The following is a 21,416-nucleotide window of genomic DNA, read 5'->3' as shown; positions in this document are numbered from 1 at the left end:
TATATTTATCAGCTTGGCTAAGAAGAGAAAAAGGAAAAATGATCAATGCTGGAGAGGCTGAAGGAGGATTGGGACATTGATACATTGATGATTGAGTTGTGAATGGATCCAACCATTCTGGAGAGCAATATTTAACTATGCCATAAGAACAATAAAATGTTCATTCCCTTTGACCCAGCACTTCCAATTCTATATCTATATCTGAAAGGAAAAAAATAGGAAAATCCCACATGTTCCAAAAAATTCTCTTTTTGTTGTGGCAAAGAATTGGAAATTGAGGGGATACCCATCAATTGGGGAATGACTAAATAAGTTTTGCTACATGAATATTATGAAATATTATTGTTCCATAAGAAAACATACATGATTAGTTGCTAGAGAAGTATGGAATGACTTATAGCATCTGATGCAGGTCAAAGGGAGTAGAATCAAGCAAACAATGCACACATTAACAACAACATTGTGAGATGGAAGCAGTTCCTTTTAACAGTTCAGAGAGCTAGAACAATCTTATTAGATTGGTCATGAACACTGTTATCCCCATCCAGAAGAAGAAAAACAAAACAAAATCAAATCAAAAAACCGAATCCTTCAGAATCTTATGAACACTTTATAAAATTTATCTTTTATGCAGCTCTTTCCCTTAATCCTAATTCCTCTTAATGAAAATAACTAATACTAATCTGTGAACATGTTTATCAAAATATGTGTGTACAATGATAATCTTTTTGCCATTGAGGAGAAGGGGGTGGGAAGGCAGGTTGGAAGGAAATTTTGTAACTTAAAAACATGCATGTTCATATGGATGAAAATAAATAAATAAATAAAATTAGAATTGGGCAAGTGGAAGTTAACTATCTACGAGACATCCAGAATAAATAAAATACACTAAAAAACTGACAACAGTAAATATGTATATAGTGTGTATATATATGTATATAGTGTATATATATATATATATGTGTGTATCTATATGTTTATACATATATGTAAACTGTTCACCATTGAGAGGAAGGTGTGGTGAAGGGAGGGTGGAAGGGAATTTTCTAATCTAAAAATATACATATGCTTTTGGATGAATGTTAGAAAAAAATAAAAGAGATGGACTTTTGAAAAAACCCAATTTATGCACAAAAAAGTAAAAATAATCAACTGGAAAAGGAAAAATAAAAGCTGATTAAAGAAAACAAGACCCTAAATATTAGAACTGAGTCAGTAGAAACCAATGAAGCTACTAGACTATGACATTCCATCAATCAGAATAAAAATTTGAAAATATTGAAGAAAATATGAAGTGCCTTTTAGGAATAACAAACTACCTGGAAAATAGATCCAGGAGAAATAAGTCATGTATCTTTGGACTACTAGAAAGCCTAGATTAAAAAATAACGAACCTAGAAAACATCTAGCAAGAAATTACGAGAGAAAACTGTCCAAATATTCTAGAACAAGAAGTCAATATACCCATTGAAAGAATACACAGATCCTTCCAGAAAGAAATCCTAGATTAAAAACTCCAAGGGTTGTAATAGCAAAATTCTAGAACTCTCAAATAATGGAGAAAACTCTGTAAATGGCAAAAAAAAGGAAACAACTTAAATACAAAGGATACGGATGAATGTTGAAAAACTTTCATGACTTACAGTCGAGATGGTAGAGAGAAGACAGGCACAGTTCCAAAATCTCCTGATATTTCCCCATACCTCTTAACAGAAATCTAATCAACAAAACCCAGAAAGAAAAGCCAAGAGAAAGAACATCTACCTCTGGATTTGTCTTCCATAGTTGTGAGTCTGGGAGCAGAGGGCAGACTCTGCCAGGGGTATGGGACCAGGGAGAGTTTGAGAGCCTGGACTGACCATGGATTGGGCTGATTAGCAGTGGAGCTAAGGCCTTGGACCCTGAGGGCCTGAGAACCAGACCTGCTTGGTCAGCGAAAGGTCTAGAGCCTGGTCGATTGCTGGAGCTTGAGTCAACTAGGGAGCCCAGGTATTGGTGTTTGCGCTGACCCTAGGGAACTTGCCCACAGGGCTGGGTGGGGGAGTTCTGGTGCAGGAGAGCTGCAGACATGATGCCTGGCCTCCTCTGGTCTGAGGAACTCCAAGTCCACCCCTCCATTTCAGCTGTAGCCTCTTCCCAGAACAAACACATTTACAGACCTTCTGCCCAAGGCACAGGTGTGTAATCAAAAGAACCACCCCAGCTGACAATAGAAAAAGTGAAGACCTCACCCTAGGGTATAGCTCTCCATTGATTGAAGACAAAAGTATTTAATAGCTTCAGTCACTCCCTCCAGGCCAAGGAAGAGGGCCTCAATCAAGGTCACAGACACTCAGGAGAAAACAACCAGAACCACCTACTGGCCAGTTGGAGAAATTACACCCAGTGAGCAAATCCTCTATCACCCTCTACTGGCCAGCTGGAGATATTACACTCCATGAGTAAAGCCTCTTGGAATTCCAACACCAAACATCTCTGTGAACCAGCCCCTCCCCAACTCAAGTTCTTAGCAAAATGAAGAAAGGTCAGCAGAAAGGAGGGTCTATAGAAAAATTATTAGAAGGAAATGACCCCAAGTCAGAGAGACCTAGAATCTCTGAGGAGAATATGATCTGGTCTCCAGCTGAGAAGGACTTACTTGAAGAAAAAGGGAAGAAGTTTAAAAATAAATTGGAAAATTTGGGAAAAAGAAACCCAAGAGATGATTAACACATAGCAACAAGAAAACAAATCATTGGAAAATAAAATTAGAAAAATACTAAAGGAGAATAATTCTCTGAGATCCTCAATTGGGCAAATGCAAAAAGAAAATAATTCTCTCAAATCCTCAATTGGTCAAATGGAAAGCTCTTTCAAAAATAGAATTGACCAATTGGAAAAGTAATTCCAAAAGGTAAATGAAGAAAACTTCTCTAAAAAAAGAATGGAGTCTATGGAAAGTAATGACTTCATGAGACAGCAAGAGTCTATTAAACAAAACCAAAAGGATAGAAAAGATAGATGAAAATTTAAAATACCTCATGAGAAAACCACTGATGTTGAGAATAGATTGAGAAGGCCCAATCTGTGAATTATTGATTTTCCTAAAAGCAGTGAAGAGAAAAAAAAAGCCTCAACTTAATATTACAGGATTTATTAATGGAAAATTGCCCTGATATCATGGAACCAGAGGGCAAAACAATTATTGAAAGAATACATTGACCCCCTCCAGAAAGAGATCCTAAAATAAAAACACCAAGGAATGTTGTGGCCAAATTCCAGAACTATCAGATAAAAGAGAAAATCCTGCAAGCAGCCAGAAAGAAATGATTTAAATACCAAGGAGCCACAGTAAGGATTATGCATCAACATTAATGGCTGCATCAACATGAAGGAAAAATTCCAAAAATTCTTGATGACAAGACCAGAGCAAAATAGAAAATTTGGATATCAAACAGGAGGTTCAAGAGACACATGAAAAGGTAAAAAAGGGGGTAAAGAAAAAAAAAACTGCTATCCAATAAGATGAAACTGGCTATATGCCAGCAGGGGAAAAAGATTCTCATAACTGTTGAGCATTGTAACTCTAACAGAGAGAATATACCTAGCCAGAAGTGATGAACAATCATGACTTATACATGAGACTGGGATGAAATGGGATGAAACTGGCTATAACCCTACTTGGGAGAAAGACTGTAATAACTCTCAAGATTTCTAACTCTAGTGTGCAGAGCCAAGATGGCAACAGGAGAGGAGTGGCTTACAGCAGCAGGGGCAGTTTCCTAATCTACACCCCAGGGGACATGAGGCACAACTGGGGAAACAATGGGGGAACCTCTGCCAGAGAGAGCACATGAAGCCCAGCCCTCAGGGCACACAGTGAGCAGCATGGCCACTGTCGCCCAGATCCAGGAACCAGAAGCAGGCAGAGCTGGTAAGCAGGAGTCTGCAGGGCATGAGCTCACTGAGCCTAGAGAGGGGAGTGAAGAAAGACTGCTGAGCTCTGTCCCTTGTCCCTGGAACAGGACTCCGGGGCTCTGACCACATTCAGATCCTGATAGCAGTCTAGGCCCCCCATAGAACAGCAGCCCCCCCCACCTCAGCCCCATGGCAAAGGAGTGCACTTATGGTCATTCACAGACCAGGATGAAAGACAGAGCATACCACACAGAGATCCTTGTGGGGGTGTCCCACTAATACTCAGAAGCTCAGAAAGCACCCCAAAACCAGGAACAGGCTGGGGAAATGAGTAAGCAGAGAAAAAAGTGGAACACCATTGAAAAATACTTTGCCTGTGATCCTAAGAAAGATCAAAATACTCAATCTGAAGATGAGGAAGTACAAGCTCCTGCATCTAAAGACTCCAAGAAAAACAGAAATTGGGCTCAGGCCATGTCAGAGCTCAATAAAGACTTTGAAAAATCAAGTGAGGGAGATAGAGGAAAAATTGGGAAAAGAAATGAGAGAGATGCAGGAAAAACATGAAAATGAAGTCAGCAGCTTAGTCAAGGAGATCCAAAAAAATGCTGAAGAAAATGGCATGCTAAAAACCAGCTTAGGTCAAATGGATAAAACAGTTCAAAAAGTTATTGAGCAGAAGAATGCTTTAAAAAGCAGAATTGGACAGATGGAAAAGGAGATAAGAAAGCTCTCTGAGGAAAACAAATCCTTCAGACAAGAATAGAACTCAGGGAGATTGCTGATATTAGAAGAATTCAGGAATCAATACTTCAAAACGAAAAGTATGAAAAATTAGAAGAAAATGTGAAACATCTCACTGAAAAAACAGCAGATATGGAAAAACAGATTTAGAAAAGATAATTTAAAATTTATTTAAATACCTAGAAAGTCATGACCAGGAATAGAGCCTTGACTTCATTTTCAAAGAATTATTACAGGAAAATTGCCTTGATATCCTAGAAGCAGAGGGCAAAATAGAAATGGAGAGAATCCACTGATCTCCCAGAGAAAGAGATCCCAAAAAAACAACCCCCCAGGAATATTATAGCCAAATTCCAGAACTCCAAATTCAAAGAGAAAATATTACAAGCAGCCAGAAGGACACAATTCAAATATCATGGAGCTACAGTCAGGATCACACAGGACTTAGCAGCAACTACATTAAAAGCTTGTAGGCCTTGGAATATAATATTCTGGAAAGCAAAAAAGCTTAGAATGCAGCCAAGAATCAACTACCCAGCAAAACTGAATGTCCTTGTCCAGGGAGAAAGATGGACTTTCAATGAACCAGGGGAATTTCAAATGTTCTTGTTGGAATGGCCAGAGCTTAACAGAAGATTTTGTCTTCAAATACAGGACTCAGGTGAAGCATAGAGAGTGGAGGAGAACTTAACCCCATTTGCCTTGCAAAAACCTAAAAAAAAGAGAGTGGAGGAGAAGAGGAAAATATGAGGGACTTAATGATGATGAACTATATGTATTCCTGTATAGAAAAAAGATTCTGATAATACTTCTCATTTAACAGAACAGGTAGAAGGAGCTTTTTTAGATGAAACACAGGAGAAAACTGAATTTTAAGATATATTGTGGTGTAAGAAAAAGGAGTGGAGGAATAAGCTAAGATATTTTATATAGTAAGATTTTTCTTTATTACAAAGAGCTATTGCAATGACATGGAAGGGGGAGGCCAAGCAGGAATGAGGGAATCTTTGCTCTCATCAGAGGTGGCTAGGAGAGGAAATAGTGTATATACTCAATGGGGTATAGACAGCTGTAGTAAGAAGGAGAGAAGGGGACGATGGAAGGGGGAAATGTAAGTGATGGAGGAGAGGATGGGCCATGGGCGGGAAGCGGTCATATATAACATATTTTCTTTTTTACTTCTTGCAAGGGGCTGAGATTGGATGGCCTGTTCGGGACTATAGGGCCAGGTGGATGCTGGGTAAGGGGTGGTATGTGGGCTTGGGGTCTCTTGGCACCAGGGCTGGGGATCTGTCTGCTGCGCCACTCAACTACCCTACAGCAGAGTCAGAGTGAAAAGAGAAAGAAAACATAGTTCATGGTAGTAGAGAAGTGTGAATGGAGGGAGTTGCAATCATCCATGTCAACGGTGGAAAAATGTGGAAGTAACTTTTGTGATGGACTTATTCTAAAGAATGTGATCTACTCATGACAAAGCTGGTCATGTTGGAACACAGAATGAAGTACATTTTTATTATTATTATTATTTTCTGGGGGTGTTGCAGGGCAAATAGGACTGGGTGGCTTGCCTGGGGCCTCACAGCTGGGTGATTCTTGGGTGTCTGGGGCTGGATTTGGGCTCAGGTGCTCCTGGCTCCAGGGCTGGTGCTCCATCCACTGCACCACCTGGCCATACCTATCATTATTATTATTATTATTATTTAATTTTAATTTTAATTTTTTCTTTCACCTTTACTTCGTCACTTATGCAAGTCTATATTTTCTTGGCAGGAGGGGGTATTATGTTTATTCTCAAAGAAGAATATTTTAGTAATGTATAAAAAAAGCATTATTTGTACAAAATAAGAAGAAAAAAAAGAAAGAAAAACAAAAAAAAAAGATTCAAAGGGAAGTTTTTGTAACTCTATTAGAGAAAATATACTTAGCCAGAAGTGATGAATACTCAGAATTTTCTATGATTCAGATAGAATTATTTAAAAACACTTCCTCCTTCAAAAGGGGGACAGGAAGGAGACAGAATGAAGGAGGGGATTGAATGGCATAAGTCTCATTACATTAAGAGGTACAAAATACCTATGGTAATAGAGGGGAAGAAGGGAGGAGAGGAGAAACACCTGAATCTTCCTCTCATCAGACTTGGCTTAAAGTTTAACTTATACACACACTCAAAATAAAAAACATCTTATCTTTTTAGTATTAAAAGGGGAAAAGGGGAGGGGGGGATAGAGACAGGAAGGGGAAGAAAAAGAGCTAACAGAAGGAAGGGGAGGGAAAGGGAAAAAGGGAAAGGGTAAAGAAAGGGGAGGGCAAGGATATGGGAGGGCAAACACTGCAATGGGTGTTTTTCAGAAACAAAATACTGAGGAATAAGGATAAAGGGGAAAAAGGGGAAAAATACAAACAGAAGGAAGATAGCCTGGAGGGCAATAAAGAGATAGTAGTTATAACTTTGAATGTGAATGGGATGAACTCTTCCTTAAAACATAAGTGATTAGAAGATTGGATTAAAAACCAGAGTCCTACAGTAGGCTGATTACAAGAAACTCATTTGAAGCAGAGAGATACATATAGAGTAAAGGTAAAAGGTTGGAGCAAAATATATTTTGCTTCAGCCAAACTGAAAACATCAGGGGTACCCATCCTTATCTCAGACAAAGCAACTGCAAAAATAAATGGTGTTGAAAGAGATAAGGAAGGAAACTATATCCTCCTAAAAGGTACCATAGACAATAAAGTGATTGCAGTACTAAATATGTATGCAGCCAATGGGATAGCATCCAGATTCTTAGAGGAGAAGCTGATAGAACTACAGAAAGACATAGACAGCAAAGCTCTGCTAGTGGGAGACTTCAACCTCCTGCTCTCAGATTTACATAAATTGAATCATAAAATAAACAAGAAAGAAGTTAAGGAGGTAAATAGATTGTTAGAAAACTTAGCATAGACTTATGGAGGAAATTGAATGTGGATAGTAAGGAATATACATTTTTCTCTGTGGTACATGGCACTTATACAAAAATTGACCATATACTCAGGCATAAAAACCTAATGTTCAACTGCAGAAAAGCAGAAATAGTGAATACATCTTTCTCAGATCACAATACATTAAGAATCATATGCAATATTGGGCCAGGGAGATATAGATCCAGAACTAATTGGAAACTGAATAACCTGATTTTAAAGAATGAGTGGATCAAACAACAAATTATACAAAGGATCAGTTATTTTATCCTAGATAATGACAATAATGAAACAACATAGTAAAACCTATTTAATATATTCAAAGAAGCTGTCAGGGGATATGTTATATCTTTAAATGCTTACATGAATAAAATAGAGAAAGAAGAAATCAATGAACTAAATATGCAACTAAAAAAATTAGGGAAAGAACAAATTAAAACCCCCAATTAAATACCAAATTAGAAATTCTAAGAATTAAAGGAGAAATTAATGAAATCAAAGGCAAAAACTATTGAATTAATAAATAAAACCAAGAGTTGGTTTTATGAAAAAGCCAATAAAATTGATACACATCTCCTTAGTTTGATTAAAATAAGAAAGAATAAAACCAAGTTGCTAGTATCATAAATGAAAAAGGTGAATTCACCATCAATGAGGAGGAAATTAAAGTAATAATTCAGGAATGATTTTGCCTAACTTTATGCAAATGTATTTGACAATCTAAGTGAAATGGATGAATATTTACAAAAATGTGAATTGCCCAGGTTAAATGAAGAGGAGAGTAAATACCTAAACAACCTTATCTCAGAAAAAGAAATTCAACAAACCATCACTGATCTCCCTAAGAAAAAATTTCCAGGGCCAGATGGATTCACAAGTGAATTTTACCAAATATATAAGGAACAGTAGGTTACAATTCTATATAAACTCTTGGAAAAAATAGGGGAGGATGGAATTCTACCTAGCTCTATGACAACAATATGGTGCTGATACTTATACCAGGAAGAATTAAAACAGAGAAAGAAAATTATAGACCTATCTCCCTGATGAATATAGATGCCAAAATCTTAGCAAAATGATTACAAGTTATCACTAGGATAATACATTTTGACCAAGTAGAATTTATCCTAGGAATGCCAGGTTGGTTCAATATTAGGAAAACTGTTAGTATACTCAATTATGTCAACAACAAACCAATCAGAAATCATATTATCATATCAATAGATGCTGAAATAGCTTTTGACAAAATACAGCATCCATTCCTATTAAAAACACTAGAGAGTGTAGGAATAAATGGACTGTTCCTTAAAATAATAAGTAGTATCTATCTGAAACCATCAACAAGCATTATATTCAATGGGGAGAGGCTAGAGGCATTCCCAATAAGATAAGGGGTGAAACAAGGATGCCAATTATCACCACTGCTATTCAATATTGTATTAGAAATGTTGGCGTCAGCAATTAAAGAAAAAAAAAGAAATTGAAGGAATAGAATTGGGAAGGAAGAGACAAAACTCTCACTCTTTTTTCCAGATGACATCATGGTCTACCTAGAAAATCCCAAGAAATCATCCAAAAAACTACTGGGAACAATTAGCAATTTTAGCAAAGTTGCAGGTTATAAAATAAACCCTCATAAATCCTCAACTTTCCTATATATGTCTAGCAAGATACAGCAGGAAGAGCTAGAAAGAAAAATTCCATTCACAGTAACCTCAGACAATATAAAATACTTGGGAGTCTATTTGCCAAGACAGACTCAGAATCGTTTTGAAAATAATTATAAAACACTTCTCACACAAATTAAATCAGATATAAATAACTGAGCAAATATCAACTGCTCATGGATAGGTAGAGCTAATATAATAAAAATGACAATTCTACCAAAACTAAACTATCTGTTTAGTGCCCTACCAATCAAAATTCCAAAAAATTACTTAAATGAGTTAGAAAAATTGGTAAGCAAATTCATAAGGACACATAAAAAGTCAAAAATTTCCAGGGATTCAATGGAAAAAAGTGCAAAAGAAGGTGGCTTGACTCTACCTGATCTAAACATTATATTATAAAACATATATAATCAAAACTGTCTGGTATTGAATAAGAAATAGAGTGGTGGACCAGTGGAATAGACTAGGTACAATAGCAGGAAACAGTTACAGTAATCTGCTGTTCAATAAACCAAAAGAGTCCAGCTATTGGGATAAAAATGCTTTCTTCCATAAAAACTACTGAGAGAATTGGAAGTTGGTATGGATGAAACTTATATTAGACCAACTCCTCACACCCTATACCAAGATAAGATCCAAGGGATACAGGATTTAGACATAAAAAACCATATTATAAGCAAACTAGAAGATCAAGGACTAGTTTACCTGTCAGATATATGGAAAGGAAAGCAATTTATGACTAAGGAAGAGATGGAGAACATCATTAAAAACAAACTAGATGATTTTAATTACATTAAATTAGCCAGCTTTTTCACAGACAAAACTACTGTAACCAAGATCAAAAGAAATGTAGTAAACTGGGAAACCATCTTTACAACTAATGTTTCTGACAAAGGACTCATTTCTAAAATACACAGAGAACTGAGACACGTTTTTTTCAAAAAAATTCATTCCCCAATTGACAAATGGTCAAAGGATATGCAAAGACAATTTACAAATGAAGAGGTCAAATCAATCCATAGTCATATGAAAAATTGTTCCAAATCACTAAAGAAACGGAAATTAAAGCTTCTCTGAGGTATCACCTCACACTTCTCAAACTGGCAAATATGACCAGAAAGGATAATGATCATTGTTGGAAGGATTGTGGGAAATTTGGGACACTATTACATTGTTGGTGGAGCTGTGAACTCATCCAGCCTTTCTGGAGAGCAATTTGGAAGTATACTGAAAGGGCAACAAAAATGTGCATACCCTTTGATCTAGCAATACCACTACTGGGGTCTATATCTGGAATAGATGATGAAAAAGGGTAAAAACATCACTTGTACACAAATATTCATAGCAGCCCTGTTTGTGGCGGCAAAGAATTGGAAATCAAGTAAATGTCCTTCAATTGAGGAATGGTTTAGCAAACTGTGGTATATATATATATATATATGTATATATATATATATATATATATATATATATATCTATATATATGTCATGGAACACTATTGTTCTATTAGAAACCAGGAGGGATGGGAATTCAGGAAAGCCTGGAGGGATTTGCATGAACTGATGTTAAGTGAGTTTACCAGAACCAGAAAAACACTATACACCCTAACAGCAGCAAGGGGTTGATGATCAGCCTTGATGGACTAGCTCATTCCATCAGTGCAACAATCAGGGCAATTTGAGGTTTTTTGCAATGGAGAATACCATCTTTATCCAGAGAAAGAACTGTGGAGTTTGAATTTTTTTTTTGCAAGGCAAATGGGGTTAAGTGCCTTGCCAAAGGCCACACAGCTAGGTAATTAGTAAGTGTCTGAGACCGGATTTGAACTCAGGTACTCCTGACTCCAGGGCCAGAGTTTTATCCACTGTGCCACCTAGCTGCCCTGCTATTATCTTTAATTTAGAAAAAAACTGCTATCTTATTGTCTGATCTTGCTATCTCATACTTTATCTTTCTTAAGGATATGATTAGTCACTCATCACATTCAATTTGGATCAAGTATACCATGGACACAATGTAAAGACTGGCAAATTACCTTCTGTGGGTGGAGGAAGGGAAGTAAGATTAAGGGAAAAATTATAAAAGTCAAAATAAATAAAATCTTTAAGTAAAAAAAAGAAACATTCCTAATATAGATTTGGAAAAATAAGACATCAACAAAAAAAGCTTTATTCCCTCACCACTGCCTGTGAATACATGGCATTTTTGTGTCTTATGTTTCTTATTTCCTGATATTAGATGATTGAGCATCCTGAGACTGAAGATTTGTGTTACCAGTGAGACCAGATTAATCAAAGTCATCCAAACTCACACTGACATTAGAAATTTGAAACTAGTGGTAGCAGCATGTTAGTTTGGTGAAGATCAAATTCCAAACTTATTAACCTACTTAATCTAACCCTTAAATGAATTGATCCATAAATCAAGGTACCACAGCCTGGAGGAAATCAACCAAATTAAACATGGAACTCTTGATCACTGAATAATATAGTACCTAAAGTGAACTAGGGAGGACTACTTTAAAGCTGAAAAGGACTTATTGGACTAGGAATCAAAGGCTGTCAGCCCCATGTATTCTCTTTATGTGTGCCTGACCATCTATGTACTTCACATTTAAGCCCATTATCTATCCACAGCCTCTATGTATATGCAGAAAGGTGAGTATGCCTCTGATTTGGTGGATACTTGTAACTTCTGTCCTTTGTCTACATTCTCATTAAATCTTCACTTGCAAAAGCTAATTGATGTCAATTGGTTGATTGATATTGGGGAATACATTAAGGAAGGGATCATGAGCAACAATATTAGAAATTTCTTTGTCACTGTAAGATTTCCCATTGATTGAATCCTGAAAGGAAAGAAGTAGTTAATTCTCCTTTGGAGACCCAATCCATTTGTGCAAGCAGGAACTGTGGAAGTAATCTGAGAAAGGGATTATACATAACTTGAAATATACCAACCAAATAATAGCTCACACACAGCTCTAAGAATTTTTTTTAATTACCTAGCTTTGCTCCTTAGGAAGTTTGTTTTAATGAATAGATAAAAGGGAGTTGTAATTAGCATATCTACTGTCAGTACATAAATGTTTCAAGGTTATAAGGAGTTTGAATAGTTTGTAATTTTAAGCAGGGAAAATTATTGTAATCTTCTAAAATTTTATTTGCTTTTATAAATCTTTTTTTCCTCATAAATATTAACAACCCAATCATCTTTGAATTTTCGCAATTCTCAATTAGTGGGATACAAATTAATTTTCTTTTTTTATGGTGGATGAAATTGTATTACAAATTCCTTAAAAGCATTGTAAGGTAGTGAAAGGAGAATTCAACCTGGAGATAACCTCTATCCTTGTACATGCTCAATTAATGTGTGACTTTGGTCAAGTTTCTATTCTTTCCTGGGACTGTTGCTTTATCTGTAAAATGAGTGGGTTAGATTAGATTTATCTTTTAAATATTTTTCAGATTTGTGATTGTGATATTATGTATGTATGTATAAATCTAATTATACTTATGTGTATATGATTAATCTACTGGGAAGTATGTTTTTATAATTGATATATAGACATAAGAGGATAATGTAATTCACTTCAAAAGTAGCAATAAAATGTGTTCATGTTTGATAATGTCCTCCATAACTTCTACCGATGACTTCCTTATTCAATTTACTTAGTTTATACTTCAAAACAACATTTTTTTAATGTCCCACATTACCAGTATAGCAAGCTGACTAAATCAAACTCTGTTCTCCTTTCTTCTAGCCACCAATACGAAAAATAAAAATTCTGAAGTTCAAGTTTTGCTAAGAGTTTTACCCATGATACATGAGGCACTATAGAATGTCTCCCACTTCTCCCAATATGAAGGGCTCTGTTATATTGAGATCATAACTTCTGCTTGTGGCCAAACAAGGCCATTAAGAATGTCAGAACTCAAGGCAGCTAGGTGATGCAGTGGATAGAATACCGGCCCTGGAGTCAGGCGTATCTGAGTTCAAGTCTGGCCTCAGATACTTAATAATTTCCTAGCTGTGTGGCATTCAGCAAGTCACTTAACTGCATTGCCTTGCAAAAAAAAAAAAACACCTAAAAAAAAGAATGTCAGAACTACAGAATACATAAAGTATAGATGAGACAGCCCCTCCCCCACCCCAATTTTAGTCTTATCAGTCTATCTCAGTGTTTCTGGAAAAAAAAAAGATTCAAATTATTTTTCAAACTTGAAATCTCAACATATTTTATTTAATTTAAGGTATTGAAAATTCTTATTATGGAATGAAAATGGGTTAATGCAGTAACACATTAATAGTCTTTAATGTAGATCAGCTTATTAGATTAGTCACTTTCCAAGAAAGAATTCATTAATATAAAACATTTATTTAGCATGCATTTATTAAGTACTTACGATATGGTAGGTGTTATATGGATACAAAGAAAAACATAGAAGTTGGAACCCTGAGGATGTTTACATTCTGTTGGCTATTACATGAAATAGACAAGTTGTTTTTATCATTTTGTTTTAGGGGGATAAATCAGTTAAGAATTAGAGCATTTTGGGGTAGCTAGGTGGCATAGTGGATAAAGCACTGGCCCTGGAGTCAGGAGTACCTGGGTTCAATCCGGTCTCAGACATTTAATAATTACCTAGCTGTGTGGCTTGGCCTTGGGCAAGCCATTTAACCCCGTTTGCCTTGCAAAACAAACAAACAAACAAACAAACCCTAAAAAAAAAAGAGAGCATTTGATGAAAGGAGAAGAACCATGGATGAGACACCAATATGTGGAATCCTGCTCATCTATGGGAAGCTTAAGGAAACAGATTATCTCTCCTCTCTGTTTCCCTTCCCACAAATGATAGATCTTCAAAAAAAAAAAAAAAGCAAAGAATGAAAGGAAGTAATGCTAAGGATGAATTTTGCTTCTTTGATGGTAGGACCTGAACCGACTCTGCATCTGCAATCATTTAAGCATGCTTGCCCCCAAATAATTATAAACAATAATTGGCCATAAAACAAATTAATATATAAAATGAGGTTAAAAAATAAGGTCCCAGACTCTTTGCTTATAGCCCAGTTGAATCAAAAGTTAAAGAACCAAACAAGCAAAGAGTGGCAAAATAGTATAACAGATAGAAGGAATCCCACTCTTTAGAAGAATACCTAGTCTTTACCCATCAGTCATCTAATCAACTTATTAAGAAATTAAGACCCCTAGGTATCTCCCCCAGTGTTAATTATAAATTCAGGAGGAAAATGACCTGGATTCCGGGACATTGTCCAGCCAGGAAGAGACAACAAAAGATCACATAATACTGTACAAGGATAATGATCTCTTAGGATCAATTTGGACATCTTTCATAGTCAAGCCACAAAGGAGGTCAATAGTTTTCCCTATTCTCTATTTTTGTGTAAAATTCAAACTTTCCCACTTCAAGTATGTAAGTCTTTTGATGACCCTCACCTATAGGTTAGAATAAAATTTAAAATGTCTAACCTGTATTATTGAGAATTTTATTTTAACACTGTATTTTTAAAGATTTTTATAGTTATATATTTCACAACTTTTGTGTCATAACTCAGGTGGATGGAAATTTTGAGAAGGGACTTCATTCTGTACCCAGATATGCTCCTTGGAAGGAAAAACGTCTGCAACTTTTCAAATCCCTAGCTCTATTCTGAACCAGTGTAATAATTGACACATATGGGTTTAGTCAATTTTGATTTGGAAATGGGGAATATTACCTTTTAATAATGCTGGCCATGGGATTCCTAAACAAAACTAGACAGAATTTGAGTTTAGTAAAAACTGTCTTGAAATAAGGTAAAGCTATCACTTTTTCAAATCAATTACTTTATTTTGAAATTAAATATTCTCTATTTTCTGAATTTTACCTCTGGTTTTATCACTTTAGAGTGATCATTGCATATTTTCAAAAAGGTGGATATTGATGACTTGTCCCTAGAGACCTTAGTGTGGCACTTTTTTTTGGAAAGTGACCCAGTATATTATTAAGTCTGTTTCTGGCACCTTAGTAGAGTTTCTAGCAATAAGGGACTTTTGTCTGGCATCCTGTTATCTTTGACTGCTATTTTTGGGGGGATGCTCTAGTGTGAGAGCAAAGTAAGTTTTCCCTGAAGTCTCTTGTGCCTCTCTGCTATGAGAATTTGTTTTGAGGTTCTCTGCTTCGGTTTATTTCTTTTGAAGATGTTTGTTACAATTGTGAGGTCTTTGTGGTAAAGGTAGAATTAAATTCTCAGCTATCTCTGCCTGGTTGGCTTGCTGTCATGCCTGTGTCCTGACTGGCTAATCTCTGCTCCCTCTTCTCACTCCACTCTCCTGCTGGGTCAGCATCTCATCACCTTCTCTCTCTGTGTTTCACAAGAAGGAAATAGGGCAAATTACATTTTTTCCTTTTCCAAAAACTCATTATTCAGCACCTCAGGAAAGATTTTCCTGAAAAACATGTTGTTTTCAAAAGAGAAAGGAATTCTGTTTTCCTCTTCCTTTTTTTTTAAATTTCTGATCTGATAATTTTGTGACTGGCAATGAGAATTTTCATTCCTCCTGCTTTCTCATTCTCTGTGACTAGATTGGTTACTTCCAGTTACCTTTTTACATTTCTGTAGTTCTGATTGACTGGCATGGGTCTGGCTCTCTGTCTCTTTTTTTTCTCTCTCTCTCTCCTCCCTTACCCTTTCTCCCAGCTGATATAAGCAGCAAAGAAAGGCAAAAACTGTTGTTTGAATTTGGCCATCTGTTGCCTTTCCTCTCTCTCTCTCTCTCTCTCTCTCTCTCTCTCTCTCTCTCTCTCTCTCTCTCTCTCTCTCTCTCTCTCCCTCTCTCAAATGATATTTCTCTACCTGGTCTTGTTCTGCCATAAATTGAGGTTTTTAAAGGGGAAAAAAAGATAATCTCCTTTTCCCTACTTCTAGCTGGGTAAAAAGTGGTCCATTCTTTTCTTAAACTTTGTTCTGATAACTAAGTAGCGCAACTCTTTTTATTTCTCCCTCTTTTATCTTATCCCATTTCATATTGGAGGCTTTTCTCCTATATTTCTCAGTTCTGCTTCTCGTAAATCTAAAAAAAAAAGGTAGAACAGGCTAGTTGTTATTCTGAAACTCAGTTTGTTTTAAGGAAATTGGGCTCAAAACAGAAGAGAGATAGATTTTAATTGGATATTTTAAAGGTTACAAATTAAGAATTATTCTGTGTAAAATGTTCTGTTGATTTTAAAGGCATATTATAAAAATTTAGAAATTTGATACAAATTATATATGAAATTTATTTACATTTTAAAATCTTTATTTTAAACTTTAAAATAAGTATCATATTCCTTTCTATATATTGACAAAGTAACTTGAAAATGGCTTGTTTCTAGCTTGTAAATAATTTAAAGGGGTAAAAAATATTTAAGAGAATGTTGCTGATGTTTTTCTCTTTTAAGGGATTTCTAAGATATAACAAAGGAAAAAAAACAGTGTGATAGATAAATTTAAATATTTAATTAGTGTTGGTTGTACTGTTAGTACCTGTAAGAAATGGTACTAACCATAGTGCTAAAAAAAAGGAATTCTTATTAGAAAGAATAGTCTAAAATATGATTAAGCAGACAGTATATTAAAAATAATAGTAAGGAAACATAAAAATAGATTTTGAAAGACTTGGGAAGAGAATAGAAAAAGATTAAAAGGAAAATGGAAGTTATGAGAGGTTGGGTTTCTGGACCCTAAGAAAAGTGTATTTAAGTATGTGAGGAGGGTAAGTTTTAAAAATTATGTGTATCTGGGTCTATATGTGAATGTATTAGAACTATAAATCAAAAGATAGATTATTAAATATTTCTGGAACTGTGGAATCTAGCTCTGAAATGGTTTTAGGTTGTGCTCATGTTTGAGTTAGATTAAATCCTGGCATCATGAAAGGGAGCACAATGTTAACTTGGTGCACTCTCATGAAATAATCAAGTGTTTAGTTTTTCAGAATAAAGGATGGAAGCTAAAAATTAATTCTGATTTTGTTTTCAGTTAGAAGCTGTAGAAAGAAATGGATTTTTTTGCTATTTTGGTTTTTTTAAGAGATCATCTGTGATCAATTAAAAAAAGAGAGGAATATATGATTCAGGTGTTAAGGGTTTATAAGTCCAGATTTTGTGTATTTAATACAAATTGTAGTCCTGAAAGGGTGATGATGATGATGACGATGTTTGTCCTTAGCACTCAAAGAAGACGATGATCTCAGGCAGGTGATGCCATGACAAGCTCATGAATTGCATTTTAAGTGAGGGGTGCTGTATCAAGGCCCCAGCCTCACTTTCTCCGCCAGTCATCTGGATCCAGTGGTCAGATATGAATTAGAATGACTGGAGATGGACCTGGATGCAAGGCAATCAGGGATACACAATTAGTTTGTCATTCAGTATGTGTCAAATATCTGAGGCTGGATTGAACTCTCAGCCTCTTGACTCCAACACCAGTACTCTATCCACTAAGACACCCAACTGTCCATTTCTGAAGTGAAAAGCAACAAAGACTACCTAAATTAAGAAACTGAAGTTTAAGCTATATGATCAATTTTGAATATATATATATATATATATATATATATATATGATCAGCAGCAGCTTGTATAGCTGTTTTTCTGTGCATTACTAAAAACAAGTTTCTAAGTTTTTGAAATGAACAGTTTTGATCTTGATATTTTGAGTATCCTAAAGAAATACTGGTCAATAATTGCTGGGAGTTTAAAACTGTACTGTTGGAGCACCTAGGTGGTGCAATAGATAGAGCACCAGTCCTGGAATCAGGAGGATCTGAATTCAAATGCAGCCTCAGACACATAATAATAACCTAGCTGTGTGACCATGGGCAAATCACTTAACCCTATTGCCTTGCAAGGAACAAACAACAATGAATTAATAAGAATTAAATAAACTCGTGTATCATTATTTCCTCTTATAAGTAAGTTAATTTGAAGATTTTAATGTGGGATTATTTGTGGTGATAAAGTCAAAACAAAGAAATATATTAAGTGAAATTGAATATCTTCTCTCTATCTTAAACAAATAGGCCCTTTTGTAAACACCTTTTGGCTCAAGGAAAATGGTACTTAGAAACTTTGTGATAATTAGAGGTTTATTATGTGTGAAGAACCATTTCAGATTTCTTTATGATACTTACAGAAAAATTTTATTGCAACTTATATTTTATATATTTATTTGTTATATTTTATATATTTATATTGGTATATTTTATATGCTATATTTTATAACCAAACTTAGGTTTGATAAATTATAAATTTAAGGATTTATTTTTGCTTTAAGATTTAATAAGAAAGAAATATCTATTACTTTACAAGTTCATAATAAATGTATTTCACAAAGGTTCTTGTGATTTTCCTTTTACATTAGGATTATTTATTACTGCTTTCTAAAAGGGAAACATTCTCAGAAAAAAAACTTTTGCATAAGGACTATTATTTGTATAATTTTCAGTTTTCTGTAAATTTTCATAAATATTCAAATCCATAAGCTAATTTATTGCAATAATGTGATGATATTGCTTGTAGTTTTTATATAAAATTTGACATTTCCATTGTAATATTAAATGAATTAGCCATTGGGTTAATATTAAAAGCATTTAAAGTTACTATAAAGATTACAAGTAGAAAAGTTCTTTCTGTTTTGAGCTAATTTTTAAGATATATAGGAAATTTGAAATTATCATATGCAAATTCCTGAAGAATCTCATTTTCTTTTTGAGACTGATATGAGTATATTTGGGTATAAGTGAATAAACTTATGAAACAAAACATAAAATCCATTGATAAATTTAAATTTAAGGAAATCTTTTTCTTGTTTTGTTCATTCTAAGAAATCTAATACATTTATTTTATTTTTAACATGTAAAATTTAAACTCTGTAGAACCATATACAAATTATTTATAATAGTAAGATGCTTTAATTGTTTTTAAAGGATTCTGGAAGCAGTGGTTTGTTGCTCATGTTTATTTGAACATGAATAAAATGATTTGTAATACTCTCATTGTGCCAATGTGAGATTATAATTCATATTTAATCCTTATAAGCTGAACTCACTTGAAGTTCTGATTATTTGGAATTTGCTATTTAAGATCTTATGGGACTGTTGATTGATATTATTCTCTCTGACTCCAGGTATGATGAGCAAAGAAAATGGGGACCAATGCTCTATTGATGCCAGTAACCCTATGGGCTTTTAGATATAACACCAATGTTAAACTATTCAGCATGTTCTTTACATTGGACTCTTATGACTCAGTTTTTCCAATGTGACATTTGGAAATATCTCACCTGGCAGATTTAGAGGCTGGCTTAAGGCATTTGACAATCCATCTGACCTCTGCCTGGAAATTGAAATCTAAATAAATGAAGAATTTTTCCCCCTTTTGTTCCTGATCTTTATGGTAAATTTCTATAATCATGTCAAGTGGTTAATATTAAAATCAGATATAAAATTTATGCCATTTTTCTAACAGCCAATGAGACTAGCATGTAATTTTGGCAGCTATTGTCAGTTATACATTGCTATAGTCTATTTTCAAATATTTTAAAGAGAAAAATACATTTATCAATTAAAGATTTTGTTTCATTTTTTAAAAATATTAAGGAAAAAAAGACCTCAATGACTGAGTTCGAGCTCAGGTGGGGACAGCATCTTTAGAATCTCTTGCCTTCTGTGAAACCCTAAGCACCTGTGCCTCCTGCCACCAAGCTATTATCCAATAGTTAAGACATGCTGAAGTCCCACTACCCCATTGAGGAAGAATGTCCTGATCTCTCCTTGCATGATCACATGGCTCAGATGTTGACACCAGAACTCTAGGAAAAACTCTGGGATAAGGTAGCATACAGTGACTTCACTATGGATGATATCATCCAGACTAGTGTGGATAAGCTAGGGCACACATTCATCATGACTGTGGACTGTGTAGCTGGAGATGAAGAGGGTTATGATGTGTTTGAAGAGCAGTTTGATCCTAGGTTTGACATGGAGGCTACAGGCCTTCAGATGAACATAAAACTGGTCTCAATCCTGACAATATGCAGGGTGATGATGACCTGAATCTCAACTATGTGTTGAGTTCTCATGTTCAAACTGGTTGGAGCATCTGAGAATTCTGCTTGCCCCCACACTGTAGTCAGGGAGAGCTCCATGTCACAGGGGAACTCTTTTGGAAGCTCTTGCCAACTTAGAAGGTAACCTAAATAGGAAGTCTTATGCTTTGGAGAAAATGACTGAGCAGGAACAGCAGCAGCTGATTGATGACCACTTCCACTTCTACAAGCATGTCTCCCCACTCCTTTTGGTCTCTGACCCAAGACTGGCCTGATGACAGGGGCATTTGTCACAATGACAACAAGACCTTTCTGATATGGTGCAATGAAGAAGATAACTTAGGGGTCGTCTCCATGCAGAGAGGGTGTTCACACTCAGAAGGAGGTGTTCACATGCTTCTTTAATAGACTCTCTCAGATTAAAACCCTTTTTAATACCAAGACTATGAGTTCATGTGGAACCCCCACCTGGGCTATATCCTAACATACCCCACCAAAGTGCCCACAAACCTATGAGCAGGTATCCAAATCAAATTTCCTCACCTAGGCAGAAGAAGTTGAGGTTGCAGAAGGAAGAGGACAGGTGATATTGACACAGCAGCTGTGGGTAATGTTTTAGATATTTCCTAAACTGACAGATTGGGTTTCCCAGAGGTGGAGTTGGTGCAGATATTGGTGGGTGGTGTGAAGTTGCTCATTGAAATGGAGGAGGAACAGTTCATTGATGAGCTTATGCCAGTCCAGAAACAAGTAGTTAACCCCACCCCCAATTCTGTTCTTCCTAATTTATTGAATAATTGAATGAATAAACATCCTTGCAGCCCCTGCCCCATCACTGACACCCTGAGGGACTCCAGATGAAGCCAACTTAATCATTCTGTAGAAAACTCTTCCTTCCAACCTTTGATTTTAGAATTTTATTTTTAATGACTGAGATGTTACTGAATGTTGAAATAATAATCTATTGTTTTTGCCTGTTCCAGGTCTTAGAGTAACAAAAGGGAAAAAAAGGAAAAAGAAAGGGAAAAAGGGTAAAACTGTTTTATGGGG

General features: G+C 35.4%; 1 pseudogene; it reads left to right on the top strand.

Annotated features, from left to right (window-relative positions):
* The first annotated feature begins 2,068 nt into the window (after positions 1 to 2,068).
* LOC141506271 (creatine kinase B-type pseudogene) lies at positions 2,069 to 21,167 on the top strand (annotated as a pseudogene).
* The last annotated feature ends 249 nt before the right edge of the window (positions 21,168 to 21,416 follow it).

This window comes from Macrotis lagotis, chromosome 1, assembly GCF_037893015.1.
Source record: "Macrotis lagotis isolate mMagLag1 chromosome 1, bilby.v1.9.chrom.fasta, whole genome shotgun sequence".
NCBI classification, from domain to species: Eukaryota; Metazoa; Chordata; class Mammalia; order Peramelemorphia; family Peramelidae; genus Macrotis; species Macrotis lagotis.
The sequence above is the reverse complement of the archived record's forward strand: the minus strand, read 5'-3'. Positions and strand labels throughout refer to the sequence as shown.